Genomic DNA, 12108 nt, shown 5'->3' with positions numbered 1-12108 from the left:
CGCTAGAAGTGATTTTTTTTGAGAAAACTAACACTGCTTGCAAGGCTCATGTAGCTCTATGATAAAGACTGCAACTTGCGTGAAGTGCAATACATACGCATTTTCAAAAAAATATTTTCTCCTCTCTAGTAGTTTAAGAGTAGACAGGTAAGTTAAATAGGATAAAAATAAATGAAGATTAAAAATATTTTCTGTTAAAAAGTTAAGCCAATGCAAACATTTTCCAGAGAAGCAGATTTAAGTATTTTAATTATTTCATCCACAGATTCTAATTCACACTGACAATGGTAATAGCTTGAACTACCAAATGGGCTGTTAAATCCAGGTTTGCCGAGTTCTGCATATTTGCTCTATTTTAATGATGAAMTGCTACAATCTTTTGAATGGGGGTTAACTAAGCTGCAGCATCTGGATTTGRGAACATTCACTTCAATGCTTCATTTTATTGGATTAATTCAAAAGGAGCCACTCAAGGTTCTGAACTCTGCCTGTGACTTCTTGGCAACTGTCCCAACCCAGGATGACATAAGCCATTTCAGAGTTGTTAATTTAGTCATTACATGACACAGCTAGGAAATGAGCTAATGGGTCTATCTACTGTGGTTCAAACACACTCTGCATGTCCTCAGGCTTTTTCAAAGTGATGCGTCTAAACAGAGTTCAGAATACACCATTAGTGTTTTGGACAATAATACACCGTGGCCATTTAACAGAATCAAATGCTTTTTAGACACCAAATCAGTATTGCTAGAAATCAGATAAAAATGCCCAGGTGATGGAAGTTCTCCCTGAAACACCTCTGCACACACATCTCAGGGGCCTGGCAAAGCAKAGCTTCTGGGGTGAGACTTTTAGAGCGTTGTACATCAAGACAAGCACATTGTCGTTTTTCAACATCTAACAGACATTTGAGATAAAACTACCACATAACGGAACTTTGTTGCTGACGTGGATTCCCTGAGACCAAATGAGGCCCAGAGAACAAAGAAAACACCGGTAAAGTTATTTGGCTGACATGATGGCCAAGCTCAGGACAAAATAAAGGGAACAGCACACAGAAAAAGTGTAAGAAATACACATCAACATAAGCACAAGCTGAGCAGCAGCTCTATGAATCCATATTCAGGAACTGCTTTTTACTTTCCTGTTTTGTGTCCATGTTTTCTAACACATTGTTCATTTTTTATGTTCTCTCTCTCTCTCTCTCTCATTTTTTAACATTTGATTCATTTTAAGCAATGATGTCTCTTCAACTTGCCATGACCAGACACAGCTGCTGCAGTGTATCCCACCATCATTGCCATGGACAAACTACAATGGCAAATAGTTCATCTATGACACTCACAATAAAGCCAACTGTTACCCGAGTCTAACTTCTGGTTAGACTTCCTCTTAAGTGCCTTGGCTTGACTTTGTATCTGTCATAATATTCAGACAACCTTTGCTCATAAGCAATCACAATCTGAAATCAATGAGTGAACTCATTTTTAATGTAAATTACTATTTTGATTAATTTTCATGTTGTGTAGATAAAGGGTGCAGAAGGAGTAAAATGTACAAGAAACACTGCATGTTGGTGATGACAATAATAATTCAACATACCCCCTTTGCTAAAAAGCACTCACAGAACCATACAATAATGACATTCCACCCTGGCACACCCTCCAGCAGCATACGCTGCAGTTTGTGCAGTCTGCAGATTACAAGATGCATTCAACAACATATGCCCAACTTAGCTACAAAAATAAGAGGAAAAAAAGAAAGAGCCTCATATTCAGGCTCTAAGCAGCAACAGCATCTTCAGGTCTAGCTAGATTACCAAAGAATTTTCACAGGGTATTGTAGCAAGCTTAAATGAGTCGAACGTCCCTTTCATTTACTGATGTTACCAACTGATGAGAGCGAAGGAAGAGGAAAGAAGGAAAAACAGGGTGTCTCGGTTCTTAGCCATTGATAATCCATATGAAAGTTTCTGGAATTGGTCTTGAAGAAAAACTAAATCTCTGAAGAGACCATGACAGAAGCTAGAGTGCCTACTACTTTTGGACACTGGAGACAATAGAACAGGTCATAAAATACAGATGAATTTTTAGTTGGCTGTGACAGCATGTGTATATACATCAATCAAATAASACTTAGTCTGGCACCCTGCCAGTAAGCATGCTGAGCTAAGGTCAAACCTGCTACAAGTACCTGCTACACATGTTCACAAGGAGGCTGACAACAGAATTACTACAAATCTCTTCCTAAAAGTAAGAGACTGTGGAGGATGGAGTCTGTGTTCATGAGGTTCACTTGTTTTTGGTAGCAAAGCCCGTTTCAAGATTAATGTAAAACACTGTATTTCGTATGTCCCACCACTATTAGTTCTCATAGGCACCTTCGGGTTACTCATGTAAGAGGAGTGTACAAGGATGTACTACCTGTGAAGAGCACACTTACTCAACTCCYATATACTCATACACATGCCCACATACACAGATGTATATGAACACACATACTTTCCCATGCACAACTAAGAATATCAGGTTAGATATGTATACCTGTAGCACAAATACTAGCTTAACTACAGCAAAATCTGTAGAATTGTAGCCTCAATTGCCCCTTTAAATTCACAAGAGAATTATCAACTACACCCCCCAAAGAATCCCTTAGAAAAAAATGTAGTTGTATCAGAAAAAAAGGAACCTACCAGAASCTTCTTTGCCTCAACTGCTCAGACAGGGATATACCTTCAAACTCAGAAAAACAACTGACCAGAACACATTTCATTCCTATACTCTGCAATATATCCAGCCTCTCGAAAGATTTCAGTCACAGTTTGTCATAATGAACCCAGAAGTATCTCAATTTGAGACAGTAATAAATATCCAACAACAAATTGGAAGTCAGCCTGAGAGCATACTTGAAAAAGTCACAGGCACTATGTCTTACCTTTGCACACAATTCCAGCCAAGGTGTCCACATATTCCACTTGATTTTAGCCTTCAACAGCTACCAATTTGGCCACCTAAAAAGATACTTATCAGGTAGCCCTCAGAGATAAATGATTTCTTATTAATGGTTATTTAGGTGCAAATCAGAAGAGAGTCTTAAATAGTCAAACCTGCATAAAGTGCTCAGCAATGCCAGCAACTGAGCTGCAAATCAGGTACCGACACCTACTCTCCCTGTAGGGTTTCTACCTGCAGATTTTCCACTTAGAAAGATTTTATGCTAGGGAAGGCTGCAAGAAGTAGGGCAACAGGATTTCCCAGTTGGAAATTTCATGGCTTCAGGACCAACAGTTCCAAGTTTTCAGTTTAAAAATACTTTTTGGTTCACATCCTTAGAGGGAAAACCACAACAAAATGACTTTATGCCAACCTATTGAAAAAGACTTAAGAAACAAGCGTTGAAGACATTGCTGTCGCTCCAATATGTTATCATTTCATATTCAATGGCTCACTCTCAGATTCATTTCAATTTCTGCAGCCAACATCACAAGGCTGATTTGGTTCAGTTTTCCTTCTCATACACTTTCTATATGTGCCAAGCTCCTACCCACGTGCCATTTTTTTTTTTTTTTTAACCAATGACTTTAATTAAAGGACCTTCTAGATCATCAGTCAGGAAAGATGCAAAAAGAAAAGAGATTTTGACAAAGACCAGTCGAGGCAAAAGCAGCACAAGAAGATTCATTCATTTCACCACCACATGAAACTTCTCCAACCCTTTAAGTAACACAGCTCCAAGCAGCAAGACTCATGCAGTCCCATTTGTTAAAAAATAATCAGGCTCAATTTGCCACTCAGCAAGCTGGCCCAGCTAGGAATCAGCTCTTCTTGTCTGTGARGATTATTTATATGAGCCCTTTACACTGTATATCAAACACTCTTCATCTTAAGCTTTTAAATATGTTCTGAAAACAATTCTTAGCTTAAAGAAACAATACACAGAAAAACACAAAGCCTAAGCTATTATACTGAGCTATACTATTATACATTATATATAATGAGTATTGAGCAAAGCTTGAATCTATCTTAGACTATTTCATAGCCCCCCTCCTAAATTCCCACCATAAAAGCACAAGGAAGGTTATTTCTTAATGGAAGTCCACATCCACATTTACATCATCACCTCAAGGTTGTGTTCTTCCGCACACAGTGCAAAGCACTGGATGTTTTAATACACACTATTTCTGTACAAAGCACAAGGCATACAGRAAAAAGTAATGCCAGTACTCAATGAAAAATCTGTTAACTCTTTTGTACTTAGTGCTAGCTGAAAAAGAAGATACGAATGACAGTTGYCCACTTATCTGTGCAAATACACGGTATGCTACAACTCACTCTCTTCCTCCCCCATCACCTCTGAACAAYTGACTGCTCTAGCCATAAATTTAAGACTCAAGCAATACATCATACATTTAAATGCCTCCTTTATATTGTAACAGCAGCCTCAGCATCCTTCAACTCCAGCTTCAACAGAAAGTTCACTGTACCGGAAGCTCTGAATAATATATTTACAGTCTGATGAATAAATAACAAAAACCCTCAAAAATTTCAGTAATTTCATCAACAGACTTAAGACAGGAGAATAAGAAAATGTAATTACCATTTTCCTCATGTAAAATAAGTACAGAATACTCCCCAAAAACACATTTAGGGCATTAAAATTTAAAGTAATATATTACCATGTCTATCAAAGAATAATAACTACAAACACAAGTGATGTTAGCTTTTTTTRAACACCACAAACAACTGCTTTTTGCAAGATACTTACCTAAAACACTGATTATTAAGCATTGTACTATATCTTGTACTACCTACCTGAAGGAGGTACAGGATGCACTAGGATTCTACTGCATAGGCATGAGATTACTTACATGACCTACTTTTTCAAGCCTTTTACATCCCTCTCATTCCCACAGAACTGTTCCATTATATGAAAAAAATCCTTATGCTACTGTATTTTATTTTCTATTCCCTCAGATCTACCTTACTGTTACTGCAAAGCAGCTGCACTGCAAGACAGGAGTGAAACAATGTTTTCTTGCACAATACTTCTCCTGCTTATCACAACCTAACCCCGATATCACTACTTTTCGATCCATTCTCTATTTGGCATTAAAATGATCTGCAGATTCCTTAACAGTTTTGAGCTGTGTTTATGTTCTATTTCGTGTAAAATACTCACCTCCTCCAAAATAGGAAAAGCACCAAAAGACTGGAATTAAAAGTTAAAAACAAAGCAAACCAAGTGCTAAAAACCGGACTTTATCCAGCCTCAGGAAGAAATGCAACTTTATTCTAGTTTCCTACTTACTTATGTGCTGTGTCACAGCTATGCTCTTCACCGAAGTGCCTATTTCCTGTGGAAAGAAAAAGTACAGTAGTTGTTTTAAGTACAACTTCMAGGCTTAAGGGAAACTATTAATACAACTTTAAAGTAATACCTGCAGCTCTAGGGCACTGTTCTTGGAAAGAGACTTGAATTCTACTACTGATTTGTCTACATTACCTTCTGGCCCAGGCTACTTCCCCCCCATGCTTTGTCACAAACAGCACTTGAATACAAGAGCCTTCCTCCACCAGGCATTTATTTACACAGCGATTTTCTTGAGATAAGTGTCATGCACATTTCAAATTGCTCATCAATTACTATCAGGTTCTTGTCCTCACAAACACCATAGGGTCTTCCTTGAAGACACAGAACCAAGGGAGCAATACTCAGGCTTCTTGAAGCCCAAGATCTAATTGTGAACTGCCTGCCCTCTGAACTGCAGTGGCTGCAGCTAAAGATAGGTATGCTAAGGTATAAAACTTATCTTCAGAGTTAGTCGATAATTCAYGTATTGTATTATTAATATTGCCTTAGAAAAGGCTGTTCAACCATCCCCACCACTAAGATAGCAAAAATAACTGGTAATATATATAGTACAGTAAATATGACTACMTTGTCTTCAACTTTGTAAAATGACAAGTATGTTTTCATGAGATCACCTCCTAATAAAACATAGCTTTTTTTCCCTACTTTTTCTTTTAAGAACTGATATTATTTACTGAATGTGAATTCAGTAAATAAAAAGAAGCCTGGAGGTCCATGCTTCTTAAGCAGAAAACCCTTCCTCACCATCTGTTTTTTTGATTTAAAAAGTTTCACTCAACACCCAATGAAAACATATTGCCTAGCTCTTTTTCCAACTGATATTCCTCTGGCATCTAGTTAAACAAAGAGACACATCAGCATTTTCTTTTCACAATCCACCTATAAACTCAGCAGCATAAAGTATTCTGAAATTTATACCGCATCACTGACAAGTGAACAATCCCCTCAAAGCCTTATAGTGGAGTTTACTTCAACATCCCCAGGTTTCTCATGTCTTAATACCTTGAACTATCTGATGCAGCAAGACCACTGAGCACTGGCAGAGAGGCAAGCAGCAGCTTCCTTGGGCATTTTTGTGTTAGAAAATTCCAAGCAAACACCTTGTCATTATCCCTCAAAGTCTTCCTCTGAATGGGATTTCTGCAAAGAGAATTGCACAACATTAAAGCCAGCCAAGAGCATTACAGCAGTTTTCAGATTTTGCTTTCCTTCCAGGGCCTGCATGCAGAAAGGAACCTGAAGCTTTCCTTGGTAACAGTTTATTCCTATTGCTTATTGACAGTAATTCCACAGGTGAGTATTTTCTGCCACTCCCGGGACACTTTTAGCTCAAAATTGTATAAAACAACATAAGTTCATTTCCAATTCTCAAAGGTACTCTCTCAAGCTATTTCTACAGACTGCAAGAGATGTAATCTAAACAAACTTTAGATTCAGACTTATGCTTACCATACTGGGCTCATAGGAAGCGCTCTCGAAAAGATCTTACCTTCCCATATTAAGGCATGTCTTACAGCTGTCAGGAAATGAAAATCTCATGCAAAGAGGATACTAAATTTCTAAAGGACATTTCATTCTCAAGATGACTCTGCTGCTGTTCATTTAGATATACTAAAGTTAGTAATTCTGGCATATTTGACAAAGAGAAAAATCTGTGTGTAGTTTGAGTAATTCATTCACAAAGCAGGCCAACAGGGATGAAGTGAAGATGCTTACTGGGGAAAAAATCTCCATTCGCAAGAAACCAAGAATGCTCCCAAAAGGATCCACCATGTCTGATGAGTAAGTATTTACTAATACAGCTCAGTCACTTGGTCAGCCAAACATAATTAGCATGACTACAGTGAGAAATAATATTTTATTAAAAGCTATTGAATATCTTCATCCATATTTGATATCACACTTGATGCCCATGATTTGCTAACAGCATCAGTAGAACAAGGAAAAGAGAAGCATAGGCAAAGAGTATTTAATGCACCAATAACTCTTAAAAGCACAACAGTTAAAGAGGGTCTTCCTGGCAGGTTTGATTGCAAGAATGCTTTATAAATACTTGACTTTACCTACATAATTACACAAAGTGCTTGCCAGTATTAATCATTCAGCCATCTTTAGCAATATACCTACAATAAACACTATATTCTAAATAATTATTTGCTTATTTCACTTTACATAACCTTGTCTTTTGACAAATTTGACAAACTACATGCTATATTAATCGTAGGCTGTTCTGAAAGTTCATTAAAGACATTTTTCAAACATGGAGGATAGTAGCACAAAATTCCATTAGTGACCTTTCAGTATCATGAGCACCATTTCCAGATGTGGATGCAGAGCCAGAGACACATTTAGAACAGCAAGGTCAAGATAACACCAAGAGCTTGAGAGGGTAGAGCAAGATTCATCAGCACTTCGCTCAAAACYAGCCTTACCATGTTATATATTTGCTTTTCAAAGCACAAGAGTAGACAATACAACAATGACAATAACTTGGTCATTTGACTAGTRATCACTTTTCCATGTTTTTTGGCACGTTTCTTACGTATGTTACAGTAGAACCTAGTTAGTCATCTTCTCAGCTGTTAGTTCTCATATCAATGAAAGGCAATGTCTTTTCTTTTAGGACTTAAAGAACTCAGGCACTTATACCCCTTAGTCTTCTGGAAGCTGGTTAAAATAGTCAATAAGTAACACTCTCCTGGCTAATAATCATCATGTTGACTTAAGCTTTAATACCTGCATATTAGATTTATTCAACTCAACTTCTCTTTAACGAGCATAGTCATATCTTGAACTATTTTATGTATTCACTAAAAAAAATCACACTGATCTTTAAAAGCAATAAAAAGATCAACGTGTTTCCAAATGTCATTCTATGGATAGCAAGACAAGTTAAACAATATCTTACCTTAAACTTAAAATTCATTTAGTAGAAAATAAGTCTGTCCAAAAGTACGGCCCAATTATGTGGAAGGCTTTCTGTAACCAAGTCTGCAACATWAAAAAAAGAAGTTGGCTGCCCATTYTCCAGCCATTCTTTGCTACTTCTGAAGTAGTCAGCACACTGGGAAGGAAACAACTCAGAAAGACAGGAGTTAATTCTTCTCTTCAAGAAGTCAGATGGGGCATTGCCATAAAGAACAATTTTTAACTTCAAGAACATGAAATTCAATCTAGGTTTCCAAATAACCTTCATTTAAAGTTCCTAATAAATGACCTCTGGATATTCAACAGCTAAATACCTTTGAAAATTTAACAGAAAGTTTCAGCAAAAACCTGGCTCCAAATGAGAACTACATTTACACAATTACCTCTAAAGATTGTTATTACGCACTACCAATGTATTTGTTTTAAGTCTTCTGGGAGAGACTTACTGGGGAAACCCCTTYGCATCAAAACCCCTTACCCCCAGCCTCTAACAAGGAGCCCACTGYTATTGGTAAAAGTTCTTATTTGAAGAGATTTCAAATTGGTTTCTCTTAGGTTTTCATTTAAATGAGTTCTTTACTAAAAGACATTTATTTAAATGTTTAATATCTACTAACGTACCGCTACTAAAGAMAGCATGAAACCTGGAGCTACCATACCACAACTGCTACACTCTCCTTGGTTAATAAGCACCAACAGTTAATTTATACAACTTGGGTCTCACTTATGCCTTACTTCTATCCCTGATTTTGACYTTTAGGTGTTGCAATACTCTAAAACGAGCAAGATATTCCATCAGCAGAAAGTAAACACAATAACAGCATACGGACTATCCAACAACTCGACACTATTTCACTGATCCAAGTAGACTATGTAGCTTGAAGAAATAAAAACTCATTTTTTTCTCTATGAAGTATCAGGGGAGAACTTATAGTGGATAACCCATTTCAGAAAGCAAAACAAGTCAACATGCAGAAACATTTCTTATCCCTCAACACATATAATTGCTTAGTTTGAGACTTGAGAAGCTGCAATTCATCAAGCAGACTGCTCTAACTAAATGGCCACTGGTTTTTCCTCACATTTTCAGCTTCCTAACATTCACATAATAAACTGCTATTGACTGCCAAATGCATGCATAGGAGGGTGACATTGATGCTATCACTAAGGTAACCACAAACCTACATACTGAAGCCTTGTAAAATAAGCTAACAATTACTTGCATTATAAAGGAAGAGACAAGTGTTCTCTATAATTTTCCTTGGATTTTCTGCCTGTCACAACTGAGAAACATGTCAATCTCAACATATGGAGGAGATGAAAAGTTTATGTCAATACAGAGCTGGCATTTGAAGAGTAAAAGCAAACTTTAAAACAAAGAAAGGAAGGAAACAGTTTTCCAAAAAATACTTCATCTCAGGTGACTACCCCAGACAGTAATGGAAGCTCTCAAACAGAATCAAGTTATAATTTGTATCCTTTCTTAGGTTGCTATTCAGGCCAGGCACTCCCAAATTACCAATGAAGAGCAAAGAGAAGTGGACAATGCTCAACAATAATTAGGCTCCTAAATGCTATTTATTAAACTTGAAGGGAACCACCAGTATGCATCCCCAGGACTGGGAGGTAGTCCAGCAGTGTCTGCCATACCAGCTAACGTCAGAATATTACCAGGCCAGGGGAGTTGCAAACGTAGCTACTCTACTCCCATCCCCACCTTGAGTTTGGGCCTTAAAGGTCTTTTTCCAGCACAATAACTCTCTGCATCCCTCTGCTTCCTGAGCAGACCTTAGTAAAGGCAACTGAAATAAATGCCATTGTACTGTATCTTACTATGCACTAAATTCAAACAAACCACCGTATCTGGTTTCTGGCTTTTCCTTTTAGTGCCCGACACCAACGTCTTCCAGCCAATTCCTCCATTTCAACTCAGCATAATGACTGGAATCAAGCCTTCCTTTAACACAAAGTACATGCATAGAAGCACTGAGCAGAGAGCAGTAGCATCTTTACTGAAGAGCATGAACCTGCATCTAAAAAATCAGATTCTACAGTATTTGGCAATCTGTCATATTTCCAACATCACCTAAGTCTCAAGTGGCTTCTGTAAGTCTGAACAAGCTTTGCAATGCATGCAAAACATGACTGTCTTTATTATTTCTATGAATTTGGTATTTGTCAGGTAAATGCCTTTTTTCTCCAGTTCAGAGCTCCTGAGGAACAGCAGAAAGTTTGCTACCAGAGGAGCAGTCATTAGTCTTCTACTCTACTCACAACTGTCATATCAACTCCAAACGGCACTTTATGTGGTTTAGAAAAACAAGTTCTCATTTTGTTGTCCAACAGAAATATAGAATCCTGTTTAACATGAGGCACAATATTATTCCTTTGGGGTGGGGCTTTCTGAAGTTAAACGGTAAATCATTTTATTATCAATGCCAGAAAAGCTGCAGCAAATATATTCAGTCACGCTCAGTAAATTCTTTGAAACATATTTGCCCTGCACAGTATGTCATCCTGGCACCACATTGCAATGCCTTTCCTTTGACAACACCAAGCAAATTTGAGCAAATCAGAGGGGCCATCTGAGGCACAGGAGCATCACCCTTCACTGCCCTGCTGCAGTGCYGACCCCACATCAACAGACCCAACTATTGCCCAGCCACAGTGTGACCAACACTCAACCTCGAGTATGACCATGGGAAGCATCCAGAGACTACAAAGAGCAGCTCCTGTTAAGGGTGACAGATTTTACTGGCTGCAAGGAACGAACCACAGCAATCAGTCGTGTTCCAGTTAGGTGAACCTGCTGAACCTCAGCAGCTCCACAATACTTGCTTTGTCCTTATGAAATACCAGTAATTGAACTATAAGCAACCAGAATCTAAAAGTCTTTATATTTTTAGATAAAGGACTTCCTTTATCTAAAGGACTTCCTTTTCTTGAGTATTAGGTAATGAATTACCAGGTTTCACACACTAGACTTAAATAAGCCTCCATTAGGGTTGATTCACACTTCCCTTCAACTTACCCATCCAAGAAGAGTGTTTCAATCCACGAGAAAACAGTCGCAGCCGGTTGAGCTTTCCTGCTCAGAAAAGCAGAGATAATGTCTACGCACTCCAAACACCACTCAACCTAAACCCAGTTGGGTTTAAGAGGAATTTACAGAACRAAGTTCTTAAAAATCCTTGATAATTACAGCCTATAGCAGTGGCTGCTCCCACAGCTACCAACATTTTTAACAGTGTTTTCACCAGGACTGAGTTCAAGACTCTGAAGAAGTCCCTGTTGCTCTGAGCGAAGCTAATGGCCCTTGCTGAGACTTAGTAACTGATTTCCAGAGCTCCAGACTGTGCTAGTTGCACAGGAACAATCAACTCAAATCCTGAGTCTTTACATAGCATTTTACATCATTTCAGTGAATAGCTARGACTTAATAAATTCAGTCTGCAAAAGTGTATTTGATCATATTGAAAAAAAAGATTCTTCAGAGCATTTTGCCTCCGTGCAGGTTCGAGGCAAGATTAACTCAGACGAGAGCAGGGGCATACTAAAAAGATTTAATAAGACCAAATGTCTGGAAGGCATCTTTGTTTCAACACAGCCTGCTGGCTACATTATGTCTGGTTTAAAAGTTTTCAGTTTCATTTCATCTTTTCTGCCTGCACAGATTCAGTGTTTTCCATTCCAAAGCAAGAGATGCAACACTTCTACCAAAGCCAAGAACAAGTCCATGCAGCACCAGGACAGACACACTGACACCACTCAGTGATGCAGACTCTGTAGGTTGCATCATGTAATACTAGC

The 12108-nt window shown here is 38.1% G+C and overlaps 1 protein-coding gene across 1 annotated transcript in view; it reads right to left on the bottom strand.

Moving 5' to 3' along the window:
- Window positions 1–12108, bottom strand: part of TLN2 (talin 2) — a 128091-nt gene that overhangs the window by 95689 nt on the left and 20294 nt on the right. Inside the window, exons 5-7 of the mRNA XM_026052863.1 lie at window positions 8279–8361; window positions 6373–6510; window positions 5308–5353 (exon numbers count right to left, since the gene is read on the bottom strand). The gene's annotated coding sequence lies outside the window, so the exon portion shown is untranslated. The remainder of the gene's footprint in view (window positions 1–5307; window positions 5354–6372; window positions 6511–8278; window positions 8362–12108) is intronic.

The sequence above is a fragment of the Nothoprocta perdicaria genome, unplaced genomic scaffold (genome assembly GCF_003342845.1).
Source record: "Nothoprocta perdicaria isolate Ctin4 unplaced genomic scaffold, notPer1 scaffold_113, whole genome shotgun sequence".
NCBI lineage: Eukaryota > Metazoa > Chordata > Aves > Tinamiformes > Tinamidae > Nothoprocta > Nothoprocta perdicaria.
Note: the sequence above shows the minus strand (reverse complement) of the source record. Positions and strands in the feature narration are given on the sequence as shown.